The sequence below is a fragment of the Scyliorhinus torazame genome, chromosome 17 (genome assembly GCF_047496885.1).
Source record: "Scyliorhinus torazame isolate Kashiwa2021f chromosome 17, sScyTor2.1, whole genome shotgun sequence".
Classification (NCBI taxonomy): domain Eukaryota; kingdom Metazoa; phylum Chordata; class Chondrichthyes; order Carcharhiniformes; family Scyliorhinidae; genus Scyliorhinus; species Scyliorhinus torazame.
In genome coordinates, this window is record NC_092723.1 from 189,252,898 (window position 1) to 189,279,860 (window position 26,963).

General features: G+C 47.5%; 1 protein-coding gene across 5 annotated transcripts in view; it reads left to right on the forward strand.

The window, feature by feature from the left end:
* tmc5 (transmembrane channel like 5) overlaps positions 1–26,963 on the forward strand; it is a 266,568-nt gene that overhangs the window by 16,898 nt on the left and 222,707 nt on the right. Inside the window, exon 1 of one of the 5 annotated variants that reach the window (XM_072481876.1) lies at positions 7,711–7,861. The exons of 3 other annotated variants lie outside the window; for them this stretch is intronic. The gene's annotated coding sequence lies outside the window, so the exon portion shown is untranslated. Of the gene's footprint in view, positions 1–7,710; positions 7,862–26,963 lie in introns of those variants that run through there. One more of the 5 variants, XM_072481875.1, reaches the window with a different exon arrangement.

Below are 26,963 nucleotides of genomic sequence, written 5' to 3' on the forward strand. Positions count from 1 at the left end.
TCGATGTTGTGCCGAGCATTGTCCGAAACCAAGATCAAGCTATCCCACTCCTATCATTGTGGTGTGTGTGGTGTTGGGTGCTCTGAGGTACAGACGAACCAACACGGTTGCGATTGGTACAACGCAGTTTTATTCCAACTAGTTATTTACACATCTGTCTTGGTACTCAGCACGTGGTGACTGTGTGAGTGTCTTGCTAATGAGGTCCTGGCCTTGACCTGTCTCCAGATGGACTGGCCACCAGGTGTCGTGTTTCTTGTCTTATACTGTGTCTGCTCTTGTCTGTGATTGGCTGTCGTGTTATGTGTGCTAATTGGTCTGTTGGTCTGTCTATCATGATGTGTGTGTTGTGATGTGTGTTTGAATATCATGACAGAGTGCTCCATGTGCCTATCCAATAACCGCTTGAAAGTTCCTGAAGTGGGGGACCTGTTCATCGATGGGACATTTGCGCGCCTAGGGGCGCTGGAGGAGAAGTTTGGGTTACCCCCGGGAAACGCTTTCAGGTACATGCAAGTGAGGGCGTTTGTGAGGCGGCAGGTGAGGGAATTCCCGCTGCTCCCGGCACAGGGGATTCAGGACAGGGTGATTTCGGGTGTATGGGTTGGAGAAGGCAAAGTTTCGGCGATTTACCAGGAGCTGAAGGAAGAGGAGGAGGCCTCGGTAGAGGAGTTAAAGGGCAAGTGGGAGGAGGAGCTTGGGGAGGAGATAGATGAGGATCTGTGGGCTGATGCCCTGAGTTAGGGTTAATTCTTCCACCTCTTGCGCCAAGCTCAGCCGAATACAGTTCAAAGTTACTCACAGAGCGCATATGACAGGGGCGAGGTTGAGTAGGTTCTTTGGGGTGGAGGACAGATGTGGGAGGTGCTCGGGGAGCCCAGCAAATCATGCCCATATGTTCTGGTCGTGCCCGGCACTGGATGGGTTTTGGAGGGGGTTTCGCGAGGACTATGTCCAAGGTGGTGAACGCCCGGGTCAAGCCAGGCTCGGGGTTGGCATTATTTGGGGTAACGGACGAGCCGGGAGTGCAGGAGGCGAAAGAGGCCGGTATCCTGGCCTTTGCGACCCTAGTAGCCCGGCGGAGGATCTTGCTATTATGGAAGGACTCGAAGCCCCCCAGTGTGGAAGCTTGGATCAATGACATGGCAGGTTCATCAAGCTGGAGAGGATAAAGTTTGCCTTGCGAGGGTCTGCGCAGGGGTTCCTCAGGCGGTGGCAACCGTTCCTAGACTATCTCGCGGAGCGTTAGGAGGAGGTCAGCAGCAGCCCAGGGGCGGGGGGGGGGGGGGGGGATGGTGGGAGGGGGGGGGGTTCTTTTGGGGGGGTGTTTGGGTGGGGGGAGGGGCTTCCCTATTGGTGCTTTTCAATGTCATATGGGGGGTTATCGTATATGGGGGAAATCCAATGTATAATTTTTGATTGTTGTGTTCTTGTTTTTTTCTTTTTGTTGGGGGGGGGGGTTTGTTGAAAATCTGTTGAAAAATTTGAATAAATATATTTTTAAAAAAATAAAGTTCCTGAAGTGTCCGACTCCACTATCGGGTGGAGGTGTGGGCTTGGGTAGGGTGCTCTTTCCAAGGGCTGGTGCAGACTCGATGGGCCAAATGGCCTCCTTCTGCACTGTAAATTCTATGATCCAATCCCCCCCCCCCCCCCCCCACCCCCAGATGGAAGAAGTGGGGGTAAGGGACTGAAGGGGGCAGTTTATAGCATTGAAGAGAAACCGATAATTATCTCTGCATCCAGGATGATCTCGGTTTCAGAGCAGTGTAGGGAGAGGAGATTGTGCTTTCTGTGGTGGAGCCAGTTCTAGTGAAGAATAGATTAATCAACTACCCATTATGAATGTTCAAGTCTCCATTACTTTTGAGTTAAGAGCTATCCCAGAGGAACAACCAAGGTGAGGGAAGGTAATAGTTTTGTTGGAGTCAACGGCATTAAAGGTGGATTAGGGATGCGATTGAGCAGATTGGTAACTGCACAAATGATGTGGTGGATCACGGGACAAAGGCTAAACTAATCAGGAACAGGAAAGTGCTGCTGTAAGTGATTTGAGGGGGTGAGGGTTTTCCCAGAGGAATCGCAACAGGAAGTAGAGTTGGGAGGGAGAGGGGGATTTGAGTGGATTATGACTATAAGGAAGTAATCAGAGAAGGTTTTATGATAGGATTATAAATTTCCCATAACATTACTTATGATGATTCGCTATTCTATGCTGATAGAAGGATTATAGGATCCAATGTGTAATTCATTGTACAGTTCATACCTCAGATGTGATTCAAGGAGGCAGACAATGCCTGTCATTCGCTCATTCTTTCCTTCTCCCTTTGTGCATTTTGTTGTTGCAATTCTGCTGTCAGGGGGTATGTGGAAAATACCTACCTTGCATCAATCCTTTGCTGCTTCCTAATGTAATCCAAAGTGTTCCCATTGCCTGCTCAACTTTGCTGATGTCCTTTCTTTCAACTGCTGTAATCTTTTCGGAATATTGCTACTTTTCCTTTCCCTATTTCCCGATGCTTTTGAAGAAGGGAAGCTCCTCTCCTTTGAGTTATATTTCTGTATCGCACCTAGCCCGCTCCTCTCCACGTCCAGTGGGCCAGTTTAAGACCCTTTTGCCCATGTGGACAAATAGATTCTGGCTGTGTATTGTAGGAGGGAATAATCAGGACATCAGAAGTTCCCATCTAAGCACAGTCACTATCATTCATAAGAAGAATGCCGTTGAGAAGAGAAGCCTCATCTACTTTAGTAGCAACCAAATACAGGTTGGGGTCAAGTGAAATGAATGAGGTAAGGAGAATGAGTAATGTTTTACCAATAAAGGGAGCAATGGTTGTGAATAAAAAGAGGTTCCAATCAATAGCAATGAAGGGAAAATAGATAGTCACACAGAGGGGAGGGAAAGAGGCAATAGATGACAATAGAGTCCTGGAGTTTGACAGCATAGAAAGAGGCCCTTCAGCACATCATGTCTGCGTTGGCCATCAAGCACCTAACTATTTTAATCCCATTTCCTAGCACTTGGTCATAGCCTGGTATGCTTTGGCATTTCAAGTGTTTATCTAAATGCTTCTTAAATGTTGTAAGGGTTCCTGCCTCCACCCCCCTCCCAGGCAGCGAGTTCCAGACTCCCACCCCCCTCTGGGTAAAAAGGTTTCCCCTCATATCCCCTCTAAACCTCCTGCCCCTCACCTTAAATCTCAGCCCCCTGGTCATTGACCTCCCTACTAAGGGGAAGGTTCATTCCTATCTTCCCCATCTACGTCCCTTAATTTTGTCCACTTCAATCTGTTCCCCCCTCAGCCTTCTCTGCTTTAAAGAAAACAACCCCAACTTAACCAGCCTCTCTTCATAGCTGAAACGCTCCATCCCAGGCAACCTCCTGGTGAATCTCCCCTGCACCCCCTCCAATGCAATCACATCCTTCCCATAGTGTGGTGATCAGAATTACACACAGTACTCCAGCTGTTGCTTAACCGACATTTATACAACTTCACCATAACCTCCATGTGCTTATATTCTATGTCTCAGCTAATAAAGGCAAGTCTCCCATTTCCCCCTTATCTACCTGTTCTGCTGCCTTCGGGGACCTATGGACACGAACCCAAGGTCCTTCTGATCCCTCTGTTCTTCCTGGCGTCCTACTGTTCATTGTGCATTCCCTGGCCTGCTTAGTCCTCCCAAAATTCATCACCTCACACTTTTCAAGGTTAAATTCCATTTGCCACTGTCCCACCCCTCTGACCAGCCTGTTGATATTGTCCTGTAATCTAAGGCTTTCCTCCTCGCTAGTTAACACATCACCGATTTTAATGCCATGATCACACCTCCTACATTCACGTCCAGATCATTAATGTACACTGCAACCAGCAAGGTACCCGGCACTGATCCCTGTGGAACATCACTGGACACAGGCCTCAATCACAAAACAACCTTCAACCATCACCCTCTGCATCCTGCCACTAAGCCAATTTTGGATCCAATTTGCCAAATTGCCCAGACAGAATGCTATCAATTCCACATTGTAGCCACCTAAATTGGCCAACTCCTGATTTAAAATGGCAAACGGCAAAGGCTGAAGGGAAATTCAGCCAACACAGGCAGAAACCAGCAGGTGCAGGTTTGCTGTGTATTTAACCCTGCAAAAGCCCAGACAGCATCGATACCAGCGACCATCAGCATAATAATGTAGCGGCCATCTACATACTAATGAGCAATTCCCGGGAACAATAACAACATTTGGAACACATAAAACGAAGCCAGACTCCCCGGCGCCAGCAGGAGCCAACACAAAAGAGGTTAACGAGCACCTCAAGACCGCCCATCGATCAGGGAACCGCTCCAGTATTGGAGAAATCGAACCAAGCGATTGGAACAAAGTCCAATCACCTAGAACCAGGTACAGGGTCCGCCCCAAAAGGCGGGAAGCCCCTGGGGGCTATAAAGTTAAGCCCCCAAGTTCAACTTGCTCTCTTCGTCCTGCCCGGGTCACCCAGCAACATGAACCAACCTTGACAGTGACCGGTGCAGTGACCGCCGAAAGAAGTAAGTCTTAATTCAACGCTCGCTACGAGATAGGCGCTCCTAGCTACCAATCCGTACCAACTTCGAATCCCGCAGACTCAGAACCCGAACGAAAGGCCATTTGTTCCCCTGACCTGGTGGGCCAGTCCGAAGCTAAGTATAGGCCTGTTAGTTGTAGAAGTAGCTTAGATGTAGAATCTGTGCGTGAGCAGCGATTACTGTGTATAATAAATGTGCTTTGATTTGAATCTTACTAATCGGTGTATTGGGCCATTGATCATTACTCGGACTTGAACCTCGTGGCGGTATCATAAAGATACCTGGCGACTCGAGAGCAAAGGTAATAAAACAGAGCAATTGAACCTACGGAAAGTTAGCAACAGCATTAATCTGACAGACAGGAATCTGCAGGTTGTTTACTCAAAGGATCTCTCTCTCTTCAAACAGTCTTTTAAAAGAACTCTTTATCCAGACGCTGGCAAGTAATTCTGTGTTAGCTGACTTTATTTATTTCTTTTTTAAAAATATTTTTATTCTCCTCCTTTTTCACATTTTCTCCCAAATTTACACCCAACAATAAATAATAATCAGTAACGAATGTAATGTCAATCCCCATTTCAATAACAACGATCCCATCCTCCCACCAAACCCCCAAACAGCAGCCTGCATGTTCACACAAACAAATGACAAAAAGGAATCAGGAATCACCCATAGTCACCATTAACACACACAGTCCCCCTCCCCCCAACCCTCCCAGCCCCCCCTCCCCCCAACCCTCCCCCCTAATGTTCGATGTGATCCAATTCTCAACAGTGCAAAATGAATAACGCCCATGAATTGTAGAACCCCTCCATCCTTCCCCTCAGTTTAAATTTGACCTTCTCAAGAGTCAAGAATTCCAGCAGGACCCCCGCCACGCCAGGGCACAGGGTGGAGAGGTTGATCTCCGCCCCAACCGGATCCGCCTTCGGGCAATCAACGAAGCGAAGGCTACAACATCTGCCTCCGCACCCGCTTCCAACCCCGGCTGGTCCGACACCCCTGAGGGCCCGGGTTCAGTTTCACGTGCACCACTTTAGAGATTATCCTAAAAAACGCTGACTTTATTTATAAGTGTTTTTTGACCTGTGATAGGTTTTGCTTGATTGGAGATAGAGAAGGCATCAGCGAGAAGTTAAAGGGTTTCTTTTAATTTTATTGTTGAGCAATGCTTTAACTGGCAATTGTAAACTATTTGTTTGTGATAATGTGTTAATAATAAAGTCTGTTTTAATATACCATATTCCTATTTGTGCGTTTTGTGCATTATCATCCTTACCCTCAGTTCAAATCTGAGGGCAGCACGGTAGCCCTGTGGATAGCACAATTGCTTCTCAGCTCCAGGGTCCCAGATTCGATTCCGGCTTGGGTCACTGTCTATGCAGAGTCTGCACGTCCTCCCCGTGTGTGCGTGGGTTTCCTCCGGGTGCTCCGGTTTCCTCCCACAGTCCAAAGATGTGCAGGTTAGGTGGATTGGCCATGATAAATTGCCCTTAGTGTCCAAAATTGCCCTTAGTATTGGGTGGGGTTACTGGGTTATGGGGATAGGGTGGAGGTGTCAACCTTGGGTAGGGTGCTCTTTTCCGAGAGCCGGTGCAGACCGAATGGCCTCCTTCTGCACTGTATATTCTATGATAATCTATGATAATCTATGATAATCATGCCTAGAGTGAAGTACCCTTTCCTCATAGTTTTACAAGTTTGAAAGAGGTATTGGGGTTCCTGACTGATATCCTTGTAAATGTTGGGATCTAGTCCAGGATAGCCTCATTTCGTTTTTAAGTACCCCCTTGCACTTTCAAACTCCTCTGGGGCTTCCACTGTTTTGAGCCCCTGTATGAAATGAAAAATGAAATGAAATGAGAATCGCTTATTGTCACAAGTAGGCTTCAATGAAGTTACTGTGAAAAGCCCCTAGTCGCCACATTCTGGCGCCTGTTCGGGGAGGCTGTTACGGGAATTGAACCATGCTGCTGGCCTGCCTTGGTCTGCTTTCAAAGCCAGCGATTTAGCCCTGTGCTAAATAGCCCCTAAGCTGTATCTGCCATAAGCCTCCCTGTTTTCCCTTTACATCTGTGCTCTCTGGAATTGTTGGTCCCACTCTTTATCTTTATGGAAGCATGTAGTCCCTGCACTATCTCCAGTTCCTTTCTGAATGACTCCCACTGCTCTGATGTGGATTTTTCTACAAGTAGCTGCTCCCAGTCCACTTTGGCCAGATTCTGTCTTGTCAGATTAAAATTGGACTTCCTCCCCCAATTCAGAATCTTTATTTCCAGTCCATCTTTGTCCTTTTCCATAACTACCTTAAATCTTACCGAGTTATGGTCACTATCACCAAAATGCTCCCTTCCCTCTTTGATACTTCTACACTTGCCTGGCTTCATTCCCTAACATCAGGTCCAATATCGCCCCCTGTCTTATAGGGTTTTCTACGTTCTAGCTCAAAGAGCTCTCCTGGATGCACTTTAAGAATTCCGAATAGCAAAGAAGAAAGGAAAGGAAAGAAACGAGCAATGAAAAGGTGGCAAAGAAGGAACTGAATGAATAACAATGGGTAATAATGAAGGGAAGCCGAAAAGGGGCGAGGAAGAGAAGAGGGCAGGTACAGAATTCGAGAGTGGTGCTTTTGGGTGGAGGAAGACAATGTGTCAATACGATCTTGGAGATGGGGGAGTGGGTATGAGGAACAATCGCCAATTTAAACTGAGTGGGCTTTTATGGAAATAGGCAGCAGTTTGAGCTGGGAAGGAGAGGAGAGATGAGTAACAGCTTGAGAGGAGAAGGGGGCTGCCTGTTTGGAATGGGATTGTAAAATAATGACTAGCTTGAACTGAACGAGAGGTGATGAACAAGGGCATGTTGAATGAGGGAATAAAGTGCCAGTTATAACCAGTATAAATGAGGAAGATTGGAAGAAAAGCGAAGGATCAATGTGAAAACATAAAGGGACTGGTTTACTTACGAGAGTGCTCTATGATCAACTGTTTTATCGTTCATTGAACATTTCCATTAATCAAGATGCTTCCTTTCATCGACATTCTCAACTAATTAATTTTGTCCTTGTGCAACTTAACAAGTGTAGTATCTTTAATTCTAATTTAATTTTATTATTTGGATTCTATTAGGAAGGTGGAGATGAAAAATTCAAATCAACACCAGCCATGAATTGAGGTCCCTGATTAAGGAAAGCCTTCGTTCTGTGTGTAGTTCTGATTGATGAAACTGCAGACTGAGTCACCCATAACATAACTGCCTTTGGCAGCGCTATAAACAGGTGAAACAACATTCAAGGGTGAGAGGAATAATTGGACCACAGTGCCATCATTGTGGTCACCTGGGAACGTGTGCAGGCTGTCAAATGGGGGAGGGCGACCTCAAACATTCTCAGGTCACCTGCCTGGACTTCCATCTGCAGGAGTGAATTGTGAATTGAAATGCTGCATTGTTTGGGGCAGTGGGGGTGCGGGGGGGCAGTGGGGGTGCGGGGGGGGCAGTGGGGGTGCGGGGGTGCAGGGGGGGGGTGGTGTTGGTGTTGGTGGTGAGGACGTAGTTGGGGTTGAACAAACTAGAAGTGCTATCAGTAAGAGGGTTGCCTGAGAATCTCGCATCCAACTGCTTGACTGGTGGAAGGGGATCTCTCATTTTCCCCTGGCAGGATGACCACAGGTGTACACTTCCAGCCGAGATGATTAGGTAACAGTCAAGAGCAATAATCTTAACCATTGGTTGTCCTTCTTAAACTGAAGACACTGAGGCCAATTGTAGAACTAAAACTCCCCGTGGGCCTGACTGGTGCACTAACGGCCTGCTGTCTCAAAATCAAAATTCCAGGGCCTTGTCAAATTCCCTCTTTCCAACAATCTCTTCTTTCCCTGCACCTCACTCCTCTTTCCGTTATATTTTTCCCTTCCCCATTCCCTTGCACCGTTCCCACCACCCTACCCTCCTCCCACCCCACCATCACTTCCCATCACTGCCTTTCACTCCACATTGTGGTTCAATTATTCCTCTCATCCGTTAACCTGTTTATAGCAGCTGGACTGGTGGTTTTGGCTGTACGCTCCGCACAAGCTAGTGAATATACCCGTGACCTTTCTAGTCTATTTGGCGCAGACACTCAGGACACGAATTAATGGTAAAGTTTCTAAGTGTGGTAGCGAGCGGGAACTGCCCGAGCTGCCTGACTCTCGGCCCGTCGAGGCCGTCACCGCTATAAAAAGTTAATCGGACCACTTAGCAAGGCCCCATGGGCTTCACACCACAAATGACTGTCCCACTGGCTGAGTCACTGAAACCGCACTCGCCAGTCCCCTCTTAACAAGGGAAAACAGCCCTTAAACCGATCCTGCACAGCCAGTCCGGCACGGCACATAGCCATGCCACCGAGGAGACCATCCCCATGATTTGAGGAAAGACTGTTGGACACGGTAGAGGTCAGACGAGATGCCTTGTTCCCCCGAGGGTCTCGGAGGGTCAGCCACAGGGCAGCCAGTGGCACCTGGGAGGAGGTGGCAGCGACTATCAGCTCGGGGAACATCAGCAGGAGGATTGGAGCCCAGTGCCGTAAGATGGTCAACCACCTCCACCGGGCCGCAGGGGCGGGTTGGCACCGGCCGCCTGGCACTGGCCCCTATGAGGAATGGGCACTGGAGGTGGTGGTGGCTGGGGCTGCCCCCAGAATGGGAGCATGTGTATGCATCCCCCCCCCGCCCCCCCGGCTCTGCCCCCTGTCCCAACACCGATGACGGGCCACCTCGGGCTCATTCCGGGACTGAAGATGGCCACCTCCTCAGGCCCCGGCAGCACCTGTTCCGCCAGCTTCACGTTTTTAAAGAGGTGTACGAATCGGCACCCACGCTGGGGGGGAGGCGGCTAGATCACGTGAGACCGGTAGGTAGGGGGTCGTTCCCGTTAATTGTATGGAGATTTAAGTGGTGATTATTGGTTTCTGGCCGCGCCACAGCGGCATCCTGATTCCGCCAACAGGAGCGGGCTGGTTAGATCGCAAACCGATTGGCGCCTGACGCGGTTCTCCAGCTTGGTCTCTCCCGCGATTTAACAGCCTCGTCGTGCTCTTGCTTCAACACGATGCAGCCATTATATCGCACTCTCCGCCTACAAGCTCAATGAGCCTTCAAAGAAGCCACACGCCTTTGGTTTATGTTTAGTGTGGTGGTACAGTGTCTAACTAGTATTTTGTTAAATATTAACATACAATTTAAATTATTAATTTATTAAATCCTGTACATTTCCACCAGCTCTTTCGCTTGACATCATAATGCTGCATTTATAATAAACATTCTTTAATAATTTACATTCAGTCTACATGCACGCCCCTTTCCCCACTCACACAATGGTGAGGATGCGGAGACCACAACCACACGGTGTGGGCGAAGTGAATGGTATTTGATGCGTTTAAGGGAAGCAAAACAACACATGAGGGAGAAGGAAGGATTTAGATGTGGAAATATCTGAGGAGTATAAACAACAGTGTGGATTGGATGGGCTGAATGGCCTGTTTCTGTGCTGTTTAGTTCTATCCAATATCGATTGTCTATCCCATGAGGTTATTAGTACAAATTTGAATCTTGCCATTTTATTAACCCTGGATTTACAGCTCACTTTAACTGTCTTTTTCACTCTGTTATACTTTTCAATTTGTTCTGCAGATCCAGAGAACCTTAGAATTCCTACAGTGCAGAAGGAGGGCACTCCGCCCATTGAGTCTGTGCTGACCCTCAGAAAGAGCACTCAATCTAGGCCCACTCCCTGCCCTCTCCCTGTAACCGCACCAAACCATTGGACAATAAAGGGATAGGGGGCATCTGGGGGACTTCCAAGCTGGGAACTGTCTTCCGGGGTAGGGGGGGGGCTTCCAGACAGGGGTCTCTCTCTGGGGGGTGGGGGGTGGAGGGCTTCCAGTTAGGGGTCTCTCTCTCCAGGGAGGTTTCTGGAAGGCTCTTTTTAATTAGGGGGTCTCTGGCAAAGGATCTCTTTAATTGGGGGACCGGGGGGTGGGGGGGGGGGGGGGCAGTCAGGATCACCCCCAAGCTGGCGGGAGAGTGGGGGGGGTAACCCAGAAAATCCGGGGGGCGATGCTGAATTGCATTGTGGGGAGTGGGGACCTTGCTATCGGCCACCTACTCAAAACGACAGCCCGGTAGCAGGATTCCCGAGGGAAGCCCTCGCAATTCTCGGCATGCAAACAATTGCATGGCTAAGGATTGGGATTCGCTTCCTGACTACTGCTCCTAGCTTGAGCGCCAATCAGGTGCAATTCCGCTCCGGTGGGAGAACATGGGGTGGTTTTCTCCGTCCCGCCGTGCCAGATTTCTGGTTCACCCCGCTGGCGGGATGCTCCGTTTTGCCGGCTGGTCAATGGGGTTTCCCATTGTGGGGCAATCCCACGCCGGCGGGAAACCCCCGGGCTGTCGGCAAAAAGGAGAATCCCGACGGCGGAGAATTCAGCCTATAATCAGCATGGAGAAAATCCTGCCCATCTTCATTTTCTGTTTCCTGCCAGGTTCATATTGGTCCAGACCTGTTACAAACCTGCTGACATGATGTCATGCCGGCGAGGAGGGAGGTTCAAATGTGGGGGAATGGGACAGCGGGGAAGCACATTTAAAAACTTTGAAATGTATTTAAATGTGTTTGCCATCATTGGATGGCAGGAACCCCATTATGTCACGGGCAGGGGCGACTGCATCACAAGATGTCACCGTCGCAAATCTCGTTTTTGGCCTCGCACAAGATTTTGCACCCCCTGTCGCCATTTACACCCCCTGTCGCCATTTACACCCCCTGTCGCCATTTACACCCATGGCAATTGGGGATAATTTTAATTGAAGCTGTATTTTGGAATGATAAATTTAAAGCCTATTTTTGAATGTACAGTATGAGTATCTTATCAAGGATTAAATCCGTCATCGTGGTAAAGTGCAGGTTCATCGTACTGTTCCTGTCATTGAGAGGTACGGAGCAGATTCCTGGAAGCTAATTATTCTCCTACCTCCTTGACCCCAGAGGTAATTGGTGAAGAGTTGGACTGCGAAGAAAATAAAAATGGTATGTTATATTTTATAAAGGCAGAAAATATATTGAGTTACATTCAGCAAGTGATGGACTAAATATACACCACAGCATTTGCCATTTGACAAAAACATTTGAGCAATTTTTATAACATGATTGTCCACCTTCTTCAGACATGACGGTGCTAACTGTTGCAGTTGTCAGAGATTCTCAGCCTGAAATGCAATTTGAGCTGCTTGTTGCTAAGCAGCTCGCGAGCTATCAACACAATCCAGACTAAAGATGTGAACACAGGTCTAATCCTTTCTAAAGGTATTTTTGATATCAAAAGGGTCCAAATAGGTTCTTTAAAGTACCCAAGGAAGGGTGTTCAGAATGTCCCCAAACAATATTGTCCGAGAGCACCATTTGTGTGTGATACCACTTTACAATATTTAACTTTATTGAAAGCTTGTTGTGTTCTTATCAGTAAAATATTAATGAATCAAGGAACTGTGACATACTTGTGTTCTGCAGTTTAATCCGTCTTGGCAGTTGAATATTGAGTGTTTTGCCGTAATAGCTGGTATGTAATAAAATTTCTTGTTCAATGAGATATTGAAATCTTGTTAATTATTTTGAAAATGATGTTTGGAGATAGAGCTTGATCAAGATGATATATTTAAATGACCTCAGATCACACTTTAGTACGATGTACCGTCGTATAATGCACAGTAAAGTCGCCATCGTCCCAGCTGACCAGAGGCTGCTTTCCCCTTTGAGGGGGAGTTGACTGGTGGCGATTTAACCTGAGGGTCACCACACCTCAGGCGAGGGGCAAGGTTGAGAAGGCATGAATAACCTGGTGGTTAGTCATACCATCTTTTAACTTACTCACAATTAAAAATAAAGTATTCCACACTGTGATTTCACCATTGAAAACAGTGATTCTCTGGCAGGAATTGCGATGGTCCATTGAATTGTTGATATCTGGTCAGATAGCAAAGGCATTGCAAATCTCCTGGCCCGCTCGACCAGCCCAAATCAGGTTCTCGCCAAGCAGGCACATTTCAATATAATTATTGGGTTTCAGGCTGGAATCTCTGGCCTCCTGGTATTCTCACACCCACCTCAGCTGGCAGTCCCCCTGGCGGGAATCACTACTGGCTCTGGCAAGTGGGGACCTGGTGCCATGGACTCCGGGGCAGGAGGGTTGGGCAAAGTGGTGAGTACCCTCTCTACATTTACCTCCAGGGTGCCAAGGAGGGGTCCTTCAGGGGAAGTGGGAGTCGGGAGGGGGGGGGCTTGGGCTGGGCCAGAGGGGCTCAGATCGCTGGTCTTTCCGGGTTGGGGGTGGTGTGGCAGATCTTCTCTCTGTGGCTTTGGAAATCATTAAACTGTCTTTCAGTATGTCATGCTGTAATTAAAAGTTTTCCCTCTGATGTGTTGGAATCCTTTGATGTCTGTCCCAGCTTGTCAGTATCAATGATCCGTCAGATGAAAGTTAAAGTCTTCCTCTTGATGTGTTGGAAATCTTTGAAGTGCTTTTTTCACAGACAGTTTCATTCCCCCTTAACTTTTTCAAGTCTCTGGGCATGCTGAGAAGCCTAAAAGCTTTGAACTGCATTGTTTACATTCAGTTTCACAGACCATTATCTTTTACAAGCCTCTTGATTTACAGGTACAGGCTACTTCAAAAGACTGTCAACGTTGTTTGTTTTTATAGTTTTTCACGGGCCATTAACCCTGAAGTGCTTCTGCTTTTGAGCACGTTATTTCTAACTACAGTTTTTTAGAAGAGGCTGTCTCTTTGTTCTGAAGACTTTCCTAGAAACACCAAGGGAAGCACTCAGGCAGACCCCCACGCCCTCAGATTTCAAGGCACTAGGCTGGCATTGACAATGGGCGAGGCCAAAAAGGAGGGACTGAGGGGGGAGTACTGAAGGTGGGGTACTGAGGTTGGTGGTGGAGGGGGAGGGATCTAAAGGGGGGCCCTGAATAGGATGAATTTGGCATGTCCATAACAGGGAGTCACTCACTTGTGGGAGGGGAGGTGGGTTTTGCCAGAGTTTCTTTTTGTGGCGGGGGGGGGGGGGGGGGGGGGTGCGCCCTGCAAATGTATTCTGAGATTGGGTGCCCGTTAAAATGGCAGCCTCGATCTCTGAGCAGTGGGATCGGTCAGCGAGTTTAGGCCCGCCCCCTGTCGAGGCCAGCGCAAAACCCAATCCTTTCCAAAAATAATTTCTAAGTGCCCTTGAATGGCACCTGATCAACGCTGTCAGTGCGAGCAGGAATCACCCTGCTTTTCCTGCTGGCGGCCTGAGAAGTGACGGGAACGACCCCTCTATCTCTATCTAATGGCACACTGTTTTTAGCTGCATATCCTGCACTCTGGCAATGCCACGGTGGCACCCAGGTGTAGCGACCGTTGGGAATCCCAGGAGAGGCCTCCCTTGGTCCGCATCCTGTTCCAATTCCGGCAGGAATCTGCCAATAAATTGCGGCCACTGTGTCGATTGTAAATGCTAAACTGCTGGCGCAGATGTGATGCCATTAATATTTTAGTGCGATTTTGTTTGAGCTGTAACTGCAGATAATTTATGAATGTACAAGAACGGTCGCAAAATAAAAATGGAACTGCTTTTAGCAAACTGACTGTCAGCAGGATGGAGACCAGTGTGTGATTGAATGTCCTCCTGTAAAACCCTTGCATCAAAGACTTGACCAATTAGATAAAGAGTTTACAGCGAATGACAAGAGTATTGTAAGCAAAGGAAACATGGACAGAGAACCATTGAAGATAAAATTAGGAAAAAGCTCTTGAAAGGTCATGTGGGATGATAACAAAACATTAGAAATTAATTTGATTGGCTTTGAAGCAAATTAAAGCTGGTTTGGTTGGGAACATAAACATGATGAGTTGAAAAGCCCGGCTTGTATGAATGAGAGGGGTTGACGAGTAAACAAACATTTTTCCAGACCTTTAAGTTATTCTTCTTTCAAAACAGTCTTTGTTTTACTTCAGTCAACCAGTTGGGGAAGGATAGAATTGGAGCCAATCTTGACACTTTTTAATATTTATTTACGGAATTACACATTAGAAGCATACACCTCCTAACTTCACAACCTCAGTATCATCTGTCTTTATTCAGAGGCAGCGTCAGTGAATGCTTTGTTAATTCCTATCACCTCCATACAATTAAACATAATTAATATACATTTAACAGAGGGGAGGCAATGTCCAGTGATATTGTCACTGGACTAGTAAACCAGAGGAGCCAGAATAATATTCTGGGGATCCAGGTTCAAATCTGCAGATGGTGAAATTTGAATCAAATAAAAATTTGGAATTAAAAGTCTAATGATGACCATGAAACCATTGCCGATTGTCGTAAAAACCCATCTGGTTCACTAATGTCCTTTATGGTAGGAAATCTGCCGGCCTTACCTGGTCTGGCCAGGGGCGGCACAGTAGCACAGTGGTTAGTACTGTTGCTTCACAATGCCAGGGTCCCAGGTTCAATTCCTGGCGAGGGGCACTGCCTGTGCGGAGTCTGCATTGTGACAATAATAAAGATTATTATTAGGTGACTCCAGACCCACAGCAATGTGGGTGACTCTTGACTCAAGGGCATTTAGGGATGGGCAATAAATGCTGGCACCGCCGGCGATGTCCATGAACGAATAAAAAGAAAGCAGAAAATTATTAACATTTCCAATGTAGGAGTTGAAGAGGTGGATGATTAAGGGCTGGAATTGTGGTTGGGAATGATCTGGTAATTAAAGGCTGATATTTAAATATGAATAAAGCAGAACTGAATAGTATTCTTTTGATTATTGTTAAAGAAATCAGGTTAATTTAAAAATGCACTTTTGCCTATGTTTTATATATCTTTGGAACCAAAAGTAGCACTTTCAAAATAGATAGCACATTTCAGATTTTTAAAAAAATCAAAGCAGAACTTCAAGAAAATATCATAGATTATCATAGAATTTACAGTGCAGAAGGAGGCCATTCAGCCCATCGAGTCTGCACCGGCTCTTGGAAAGAGCACCCTACCCAAGGTCAACACCTCCACCCTATCCCCATAACCCAGTAACCCCACCCAACACTAAGGGCAATTTTGGACACTAAGGGCAATTTATCATGGCCAATCCACCTAACCTGCACATCTTTGGACTGTGGGATGAAACCGGAGCACCCGGAGGAAACCCACGCACACACGGGGAGAACGTGCAGACTCCGCACAGACAGTGACCCAAGCCGGGAATCGAACCTGGGACCCTGGAGCTGTGAAGTAATTGTGCTAACCACAATGCTACCGTTTAGCTATGGGTTTAGAAATTTGGTGAAATCTCAGATGGATGCTTGAGACTGCAATGTGGTGTCGCAATGCAAAGAGCTCATTCTCCACATACAGAATTGTTTCTAGTTTGTCCCTTAATATTTCTAGCAGACTTCTGGGTTACCTTCTGCTTATTTTCTGGCACCTACCAGCTGAATTCTGACTGAGCCTCAAAGATTTTTGTTGCTGTTATACTTCTTTAATTTACTTTGTTCAAGTATATTGGTGTCACAGGTGAACATGGGAATCTTGTTGATGGGCACGATTCTCCAGCCTCGTTTCCTTCTCACTCAAGCGTAATGAGGTCAGTTAATAGTGGGCGAGGCCAAAAACTGGAACGCGTCAAGCGCCAACCAGTTTGCAATGCAACCGGCGCCATTGGTGAAATCAGGATCTCGCCTTTGCATGACGAGAAACCAATTATTGCCACTTGAGCCCAATTTCCATACAATTAACGGGAGCCACTCCATATCCAACGCCCTCCAGTTAGTCAGCGCCCTCCCCAGCAAGTGGTCACGCTGGCGCCGATTAGTGCTCCTTTTGAAAAACGTGAACCTGGCGGAAGGGCTTCTGTGGGGAACCGAGGTGGTGAGTGGCCATCTTAGCTCACAGGCAATTGGCCTGAGGACGCGGCGAGTGCCGCTCCAATGCTCAGTGAGGGGGGGATGAGGGACACGCAGCTGGGGGGGGGGGGGCGCCATGGGAGGGTGGGGGGGGGGGTGCACAACCATACCAACCCCTGGATTGTGTGTACTAGTCCCGGGATCAACCCTTGTCCCTGCCCGTCTGCCCCACCAATCGCCCATACCCCCCCACCGACCGCAGAGGCCTCTGGCCGTGCGGCTGAAGGCTATCGCTAATAGGGAATTGGCAATCGTGGTTAAGTGAGTCCCTCACACAACACAAGTGGATTCCAGTGGGCGGGCCGTGTAACATGTGGGAGTCATTGCCGAGCATCCCAATCACACCCTGATGCCTGAACACTGCAGGAGGCAACACCACACACGCATCATCCGAACACGCAGTGGATGGGACACAGCTCCGGGAACATGTCCACGGCTGGAGATGGGTGAGTGCCGTCCTTCTGTGCCGAATGCTGTTTGACTTCATGAATTTTGGGAACTCCTGGCTGGTGAAAACCGATCCATTGTCTGAAACTAACACCTCCGGGATACCATGTGTTGCAAACGAGGTGCAAAGTTTTTCGATGGTTGCTGTTGTGTTTGCCGAGTTTATTTTGTAGTCACCAGCCATTTGGAATGGGCGTCTACTATCACAAAGAACACTGAACCCATAAACGGGCTGCAAAATTGACATGAAGTCGCGACCATGGTCTACCCGGCCATTCCCATGGGTGTAGCGGGGCACCTTGGGGGTACCTTCTGCCCTTGTTGGCATTCTTGGCACCAACCTACCAATGCCGCTATGACTGTGCCCAGGCCCGGCCACCAGACATAGCTTCTGGCCAGCATCTTCATTTTGTGATTCCAGGGTGCCCATGATGTAGTTCAGCCAGTCTGGCTCGACGGCCTTGACTTGGAACTATTACTCGAGCCCCCCACAGCAGGGTCCCGTCTTCCACAGTGATCTGCTCTCCTGCTCCAGTAAGGGGGGAATTCCACCAGGACCAGTCTTTCCGTCTCTCCCGTCAGCACAATGTCTTTTATTTTTGATAAAACCGGGACCCTTTGAGTTCACAAACGAATGTTTTGTGCGGCCACTGGAAGGGTGTCCAGGAAATGTAGTGTCATGACCATTTCTTCTATTCTGGGTACTAATTGCGGGGTATTCGGTAATGGCAGCCTGCTTAGTGCACTGGCCTTTGCCACCCAGGTTCCCAGCCGATGCTCCAGTTGATATTGGTACGCTGCCAGTAGAAGGGCCCAGCACTGGATCCGGACTGAAGCTATTGGCGGAACCGCATTGTCTTCTTTCAGCAAGCCCAGGAACGGCTTGTGGTCTGCGATTATTGTGAATTTGCACTCGTACAAGTACTGGTGAAATTTCTTCACCGCGGAGATCACAGCCAGCCCTTCTTTTTCAATTTGGGCGAACTTTCATTCTGTTGCTGTTCACGTCCTGGAAGCAAACACTGTAGGCCGTTCCTGTCTGATTTGCCCTCTGTGTGCCAGAACTGCCCCAACGCCATATGGAGACACGTCACAAGTGAGCACCAGCTCTTTCCTGGGGTCATAGTGCGCCAAGACTTTTTCTGAGGAGAGGTGTTGTTTTATCTTCTTGAAAGCCCTGTCTTGGCGGGTGGACCACTCCCAGGCTTACCCCTTTTTTAGAAATTGGTGTAGGGGGTCCAGGAAAAAGCCAGCTATTTAGCCCTGTGCTAAACCAGCCCCTTGCTTGGGAGCGGTTCTGCGAGTGGGCCTAGGTTCCTTAGTATCCGAGTCGTTCCTGAGGGTGGCTATGCAGTTGCCTATCCTCCAGCGGTAGTCCCTTAACTCAGTTTCACTGGTGTGGGCGTCTACCTCCATCAGAGTGCCCTGTAACTCATGTGTTTCGCTTGCTGCTTTTTCTAAGGACAAAGCCAGCTGCAATGCTTGTTTGCAATCCAGCTCGGCCTCTGCTAGCAGATGTTTCTGCATTGCTAAATTATTTATTCCACACACCAACTGGTCTCGGAGCATCTCATTTAGCGTCAGGCCAAATTCGCAAGCCTCGGCTAATCACCTTAATCTTGTTAGTGACTGACTCCCCAGTGTCTCGGAATGCTGAGTAAAACCGGTACCTTCGCAGGATCAGAGGTGGCTTAGGGTCATAGTTCTCTTTTACTAAGTCCGTCAATTCCTGGAAAGTTTTTGTGTCCGGTGTCTCCGGAAAAGTGAGACTGCGCATTCTGACAAAAGCTGCTGGCCCATAAGCGGTCAGCAGAATGACCGGTTGCTTTTCATCCGGAATTATATTGTTTGCTCTAAAGAAGTACTTCATCTGCTCTACATATTGGGCCCAGTCATCCAGTACAGGGTCAAAAGAATCCAACTTCCCAAATAAAGACATTTTGCCTGTCAGTGGCTCACCCTCAATATGCAGCAGCTGCTGATGAGCTGGTTCCTTCGGGTCATTCCGTTTTCCTCGTCGCCACTGTAACAAGCCCACGGAGACAAAAATACCGTCACCAGAATTCCTTTCATTTACAAAACCAACAGCAGATCAACCAGGTGCACTCAGCTCGCTGTCTACACCGGGAGTGCACTCAGCTCGCTGTCTACACCGGGAGTGCGCTCAGCTCGCTGTCTACACCGGGAGTGCACTCAGCTCGCTGTCTACACCGGGAGTGCACTCAGCTCGCTGTCTACACCGGGAGTGCACTCAGCTCGCTGTCTACACCGGGAGTGCACGCAGCTCGCTGTCTACACCGGGAGTGCACTCAGCTCGCTGTCTACACCGGGAGTGCACTCAGCTCGCTGTCTACACCGGGAGTGCACTCAGCTCGCTGTCTACACCAGGAGTGCACGCAGCTCGCTGTCTACACCGGGAGTGCACTCAGCTCGCTGTCTACACCGGGAGTGCACTCAGCTCGCTGTCTACACCGGGAGTGCACTCAGCTCGCTGTCTACACCGGGAGTGTGCTCAGCTCACTGTCTACACCGGGAGTGCGCTCAGCTCGCTGTCTACACCGGGAGTGCACTCAGCTCACTGTCTACACCGGGAGTGCATTCAGCTCGCTGTCTACACCGGGAGTGCGCTCAGCTCGCGGTCTACACCGGGAGTGCGCTCAGCTCGCTGTCTACACCGGGAGTGCGCTCAGCTCGCTGTCTACACCGGGAGTGCGCTCAGCTCGCTGTCTACACCGGGAGTGCGCTCAGCTCGCTGTATACACCGGGTGTGCAGAGGATCTGACTCCCTGTTATACACACAAGGGGTTCCCTGATTGGGCCACTAATCAGGGAACTCATATTCTAATTGGCCAACCTCAAAGGCTTGGCCTAAGTCATTACAGGAACTAAGGGGCTTGTGAAAATGAGGAACTGAAAGAAATTAGTATTGATAAAGAGGTAATACACAAAAAAATAATTGAATTGAAGGTTGATTAGATCCTCTGGACCTGTGTGTTGTCGGAGGTGCTGACAGATCTAAGGAATGCATTGGTAGTTATCTTTCAAAATTCTATAGATTCTGGACAGGTTCCTGCACCATTGTTTTGTAGTAGCACTGCCCCCACCCCCTGGTCACTGGCACTGCCCCCACCCCCTGGTCACTGGCACTGCCCCCACCCCCTGGTCACTGGCACTGCCCCCACCCCCTGGTCACTGGCATCTGCCCCCACCCCCTGGTCACTGGCATCTGCCCCACCCCCTGGTCACTGGCATCTGCCCCACCCCCTGGTCACTGGCATCTGCCCCACCCCCTGGTCACTGGCATCTGCCCCACCCCCTGGTCACTGGCATCTGCCCCACCCCCTGGTCACTGGCATCTGCCCCACCCCCTGGTCACTGGCATCTGCCCCACCCCCTGGTCACTGGCAAGGTCCCCTTTTAAATGGTTTGGAAAAGTCCAGAGCAGTCAGCACCGGTCTACCCATACACATGGTCTTCAATCTCCTCTACTTTCCGTGCTTGACCACAAAGTTTTCACCTAATTCTGCAACAGGTCCAAAATGCATTGTATTTCAGTCTCTTAACTGAGCCAGTCTCTGTGGGTTTAGTCGGGACAGCTGTGGCTTCATTGGTTCAGAGGTTCTTATCTTAACATCAATATTAGTTAACAGTGTCCCTGATGCTTCCCTACAATTCTGTCGAAACAGCACCCACAGGCTTTCTGAAGAGAGAGATCGTACTCACAGCCGGCTTCTGGAGTGAGTTAACAGGTTCACATCAGCCATTCTGGAGGAGTTTCATCTCCGTCTACTGCCAGAATCCCAACTGAAACCTTGGGGCTCTGAAAAGCATCCCAGTGGAATAGGATCCAATCACCAGCTGTTACTGGGCAGAGCACAGCCTAGCTACTAAAAAAGCTATAAAGAAGAGTAAGATAGATTATGAGAGTAAACTTGCTCAGAATATAAAAACAGATAGTAAAAGTTTCTACAAATACATAAAACAAAAAAGAGTGGCTAAGGTAAATATTGGTCCGTTAGAGGATGAGAAGGGAGATTTAATAATGGGAGATGAGGAAATGGCTGAGGAACTGAACAGGTTTTTTGGGTCGGTCTTCACAGTGGAAGACACAAATAACATGCCAGTGACTGATGGAAATGAGACTATGACAGGTGAGGACCTTGAGAGGATTGTTATCACCAAGGAGGTAGTGATGGGCAAGCTAATGGGGCTAAAGGTAGACAAGTCTCCTGGCCCTGATGGAATGCATCCCAGAGTGCGAAAAGAGATGGCTAGGGAAATTGCAAATGCACTAGTGATAATTTACCAAAATTCACTAGACTCTGGGGTGGTCCCGGCGGATTGGAAATTAGCAAACGTGACACCACTGTTTAAAAAAGGAGGTAGGCAGAAAGTGGGTAATTATAGGCCAGTGAGCTTAACTTCGGTAGTAGGGAAGATGCTGGAATCTATCATCAAGGAAGAAATAGCGAGGCATCTGGATGGAAATTGTCCCATTGGGCAGACGCAGCATGGGTTCATAAAGGGCAGGTCGTGCCTAACTAATTTAGTGGAATTTTTTGAGGACATTAACAGTGCGGTAGATAACGGGGAGCCAATGGATGTGGTATATCTGGATTTCCAGAAAGCCTTTGACAAGGTGCCACACAAAAGGTTGTTGCATAAGATAAAGATGCATGGCATTAAGGGGAAAGTAGGAGCATGGATAGAGGATTGGTTAATTAATAGAAAGCAAAGAGTGGCGATTAATGGGTGTTTCTCTGGTTGGCAATCAGTAGCTAGTGGTGTCCCTCAAGGATCAGTGTTGGGCCCACAATTGTTCACAATTTACACAGATGATTTGGAGTTGGGGACCAAGGGCAATGTGTCCAAGTTTGCAGACGACACTAAGATAAGTGGTAAAGTAAAAAGTGCAGAGGATACTGGAAGTCTGCAGAGGGATTTGGATAGGCTAAGTGAATGGGCTAGGGTCTGGCAGATGGAATACAATGTTGACAAATGTGAGGTTATCCATTTTGGTAAGAATAACGGCAAAAGGGATTATTATTTAAATGATAAAAAATTAAAACATGCTGCTGTGCAGAGAGATCTGGGTGTGCTCGTGCATTAGTCGCAAAAAGCTGGTTTTCAGGTGCAACAGGTGATTAAGAAGGCAAATGGAATGTTGTCCTTCATTGCTAGAGGGATGGAGTTTAAGACTAGGAAGGTTATGCTGCAATTGTATAAGGTGTTAGTGAGGCCACACCTGGAGTATTGTGTTCAGTTTTGGTCTCCTTACTTGAGAAAGGACGTACTGGCACTGGAGGGTGTCCAGAGGAGATTCACTAGGTTAATCCCAGAGCTGAAGGGGTTGGATTACGAGGAGAGGTTGAGTAGACTGGGACTGTACCCGTTGGAATTTAGAAGGATGAGGGGGGATCTTATAGAAACATATAAGATTATGAAGGGAATAGATAGGATAGATGCGGGCAGGTTGTTTCCACTGGCGGGTGAAAGCAGAACTAGGGGGGCATAGCCTCAAAATAAGGGGAAGTAGATTTAGGACTGAGTTTAGGAGGAACTTCTTCACCCAAAGGGTTGTGAATCTATGGAATTCCTTGCCCAGTGAAACAGTAGAGGCTCCTTCATTAAATGTTTTTAAGATAAAGATAGATAGTTTTTTGAAGAATAAAGGGATGAAGGGTTATGGTGTTCGGGCCGGAAAGTGGAGCTGAGTCCACAAAAGATCAGCCATGATCTCATTGAATGGCGGAGCAGGCTCGAGGGGCCAGATGGCCTACTCCTGCTCCTAGTTCTTACGTTCTTATGTTCTTTTGGGCCAGTTCATTGGCCACCAGCCAATCAATCAAACCAAGTCCCAACCCATGTCTCTCACAGGTACCGAACAGTCTGCATCTCCAGTTGAAACCAGCACAGCCTTCTGGATTCTTCTGTTTGAATTAATGATATAGGCTGCTTTGCCTTAAAGCCACATGTCCATTAATCATCCATGGAACAAAAATGTAACCGCAAAAATAAAAGAAAGGGGAATAAACTCTTACACTTACTCCCTTGGTCTACCATGTCAGGGCCATGATGGAAAATACTGGCATCAATCTATGGGTGGAACGGTGGCACACAGCTACAGGGTCCCAGGTTCAATTCTGGCCTCGGGTGACTGTCTGTGTGGAGTCTGCACATTCTTCCTGCGTCTGCGTGGGTTTCATCCGGATGTCCGGTTTCCTCCCACAGTCCAAAGATATGCAGGTTAGGTGGCTTGGCCATGATAAATTGCCCGTTAGTGTCCAAAATGTTAGGTGGGGTTGCTGGGTTACGGGATAGGGTGGAAGTATGGGCGTAAGTAGTGTGTTCTTTCAGGGGGCCGGGGCAGACTCGATGGGCTGAATGGCCTCCTTCTGCACAATAAAGTGTATGATCTATGCCCGCTTAAATCTCGGCCGAGAGGTCCATAGCATCTCGGAGGTGTGGAGATTCCAGTGTTCAGCCCATTAATCAGATGCAAATCGGTTCCAACGACCCATCTGCATCCTCACACTGCTCAACACAGGGCTTTCCTCGGCTTCGGCAGCTCTGCTGCTGGGCGCGGGTGGCGGAGGATCTAGCTGATGGATAATATTGAATTTCCCAATAATTCCGAGCACCATCACAATTTCAGGAATGCCAATACGATTGGGGTGTGTTTGCAGACATTCTACAACCTCACTGGTAGTCATTAACATCAGCTGGTCTGAATAGTAGGCAGCAGTGACAAGATTGCTGTGAGAGTGAACTCAAAGCTTCATCGTTGTATGTGTGAGTTGTCATCAGCAATGAGCAGGTCTTTAACTTGCTCAGTGGGATGTTAGGGTTAGGGTTAGGGTTAGGGTCCTGATGTGGGCCTTCATCTCAATGCTCAGGGTTGGCCAATCGGGCTGGAGGTAAACCTTTGATGCTGTACATGAACTTCTTCATTTATTTTTTTCATTTCTTTGGGATAGTAGCTGTAGGTCCCTTATGCAGGATGCGATCTTGGGCAATCACCTTACTCCTGTCGGCCCATTGCACTCTTATAGCAACAGATTTGTCCTTGATGGTTTCAGACCCGTCTTTGATCACTACTTCCTGCAGCACTCGGCAAAGTTGGATCTTTCTTGTTCTGACGCTGGGTCACTGAGACAGGAGACGTTAACTCTGTTTCTCTTCTCAGATACTGCCAGTGTGCTGCGTCTATCCAGAATTTCCTGTTTCAGATATCCGCAGAATTTTGCTTTTATATAATCTGCTTTTGCTTGTACTTCATTTCCAAATGATATTACTGCACAGAAAGTAACACCCTTTGCAGACACTTTGGTGCAGATAGAAGCAAGTTTAAAAAGATGCTTTGAAGTGGTTTGTGCTAAGACTCAATACTTTCTCTCCCCCAAATAGTTGCTGATTAAAATGCTCTCAAGCAAATGCAGTAGCCAGGCACTCATTCTCAATCTATGCAGCGCATAACACTGTAGGATGAGTATTGTAGACCGCATAGCACTGGTCATGTGATTACTATCTGGTTATTGATGTGGAGATGCCGGTGTTGGACTGGGGTGAGCACAGTAAGAAGTCTTACAACACCAGGGTCAAGTCCAACAGGTTTGTTTTGAATCACTAGCTTTCGGAGCACTGCTCCTTCCTCAGGTGAATGAAGAGGTATGTTCCAGAAACAAACCTGTTGGACTTTAACCTGGTGTTGTAAGACTTCTTACTGTCTGGTTATTGATTGATGGGACTCGGTGTCGATAGCTAGGCCTGCGTTTATTGCCCATCTCTAATTGCTCTTTAGAAGGAATTGTAGACAAAATGAGAGCAGCCACAGAACCCGTCATTTATTTGCTTTAAAGAAAATTGTTTATCACTGGTTACAATTGGCAGGTTGGCAAAAACATGCAAGATCTCTGGCTGGGTGTGCCATGTAAATGTGCCATAATTGTTTGTGAGAACCACGGAATGCCACATTAATTAATGTGTGAGGTCAGTTTAACCTAACCTGCCCAGCAGGAAACTGACAGGATCAGCCCAACACCAATTTGCATTTATATAGTGCCTTTTAATGTAATAAAACATCTCAGAGCACTTCACATAAATCATGCCTTTCAATTAATTATCTCACAGCTGAAAAGGCCATTTTAGAGGCAGCAACGAAAAACGGACAAGGCAAGAAATTGGTGCAGAGAAATAATATTTACGTGTCTCAGAAATGTAACAGTCTATGTGCATATCATTATAAACTATTAATCTTTACTTTTCCTACCATTTCCCCCTGGTGTAACATTAACGGATATCGATGCACACCTGCTCAGACCCTGTACTGACTGCCCAGATATTGGGAACAGACAGTCTCTGGGGTTCATGTCCATGCGGATTTCAGCAAACACTGCTCCACCTGCACCTGTGCACAGGCTGACTTGACCATCAGGACAAAAGTGGCCACTTGGGGGTGAGGGGCAGCAGATGAAAATTAAAGTGCTTTAAGCTGACTCCCGCATCCATGTCCTGTTCCACCATTATCCCTATCTTCACCTGTACGTCCCTGATAAAAATGAGTTAAAAAACGCTTGGCCGAAGATTACCGAGGTGTTTAGATTATTATTCATACAATGTTAGGTTGCATTGATACGATGTACATAGAAACATACATAGAAAATAGAAGCAGGAGGAGGCCATTCGGCCCTTTGAGTCTGCTCCGCCATTCATTATGATCATGGCTGGTCATCAGGTTCAATACGCTGATCCCGCCTCCCCCCCCCATATCCCTCGATCCCTTTAACTCCAAGAGCTATATCTAATTCCTTCTTGAAGTTACACAGTGTTTTGGCCTCAACTACTTTCTGTGGGAGTGAATTCCACAGATTCACCGCTCTCTGGGTGAAGAAATGTCTCCTCACCTCAGTCCTAAAAACTTTACCCCCAATCCACAAACTATGACCCCAGTTGGGGTCCTAGCACAGATCCCTGCGGTACCCCACTAGTCACCATCAGGAACATTCTTTCTGAATCTAACCTGTCTAATCCTGTTCGAATTTTGTAAGTTTCTATGAGATCCCCTCTCACTCGTCTAAACTCCAATGAATATAATCCTAACTGACTTAGTCTCTTTCTCATATGACAGTCCCACCATCCCAGGAATCAGCCTGGTAAACCTTCGCTGCTCTCCCTCCATAGCAAGAACATCCTTCCTCAGGTAAGGAAACCAAAACTACGCACAATACTCCAGGTGTGACCTCACAAAGCCCTATGCAGTTGCAGTAAAACATCTCTATTCCTATCCTCAAATCCTCTCACTATGAAGGCCAACATACCATTTGCCTTCTTTACTGCCTGCTGTTCAAAGACCTTCTTGTTCAAAGAGACTGTCAATCGAGAATGATTTCGGTTGGAGGAAGAAGAACAAAAATGTACTATATTATTATACCTGTTTGCGGTGTTGTTTTTTGAAACAAAATGTATATTTACTGTGTGCATTTCTTAAAGGATAGTGAAAAGGTGAAAAATGAAACCATCTTGAAGTTGATGGTTTTTGTTTCTTGGGGGGAGATGTCATGTGAGAGTACCTTTAAGAAATGAGTGTTTACTACTGCAGTGATGTCAGAGAGTGGGTGGAGCTGGGCTGTCTGTCAGCATTTTACTTTCGTTTTAGGCTGTTTGCTGCAGGGTGTGTTTTAGTTTCGATTTCAGTGTTGGAGCTGAAGCCAGACCAAGCAGGTGTACTACTGTTCTCTCTGCCATCAAAAGACTATCTCTTGAGCATTTGGTGAATTCAGAATTATACATGTTTTCAGTAGTGACTTTAACCTGATGTGCTTCTGATAAAGGTTTTATTTTTAAGTCGTATGGATGTTAAAAAGGAAAGCTTAAAGGTTTATTTAGTGTTGTAGTGTTTGGGGGTTGTATTTGAATTAATGGTTGCTAAGATGTTCACTATGTTTTAAAAAGGTTAACTTGAGTTCAT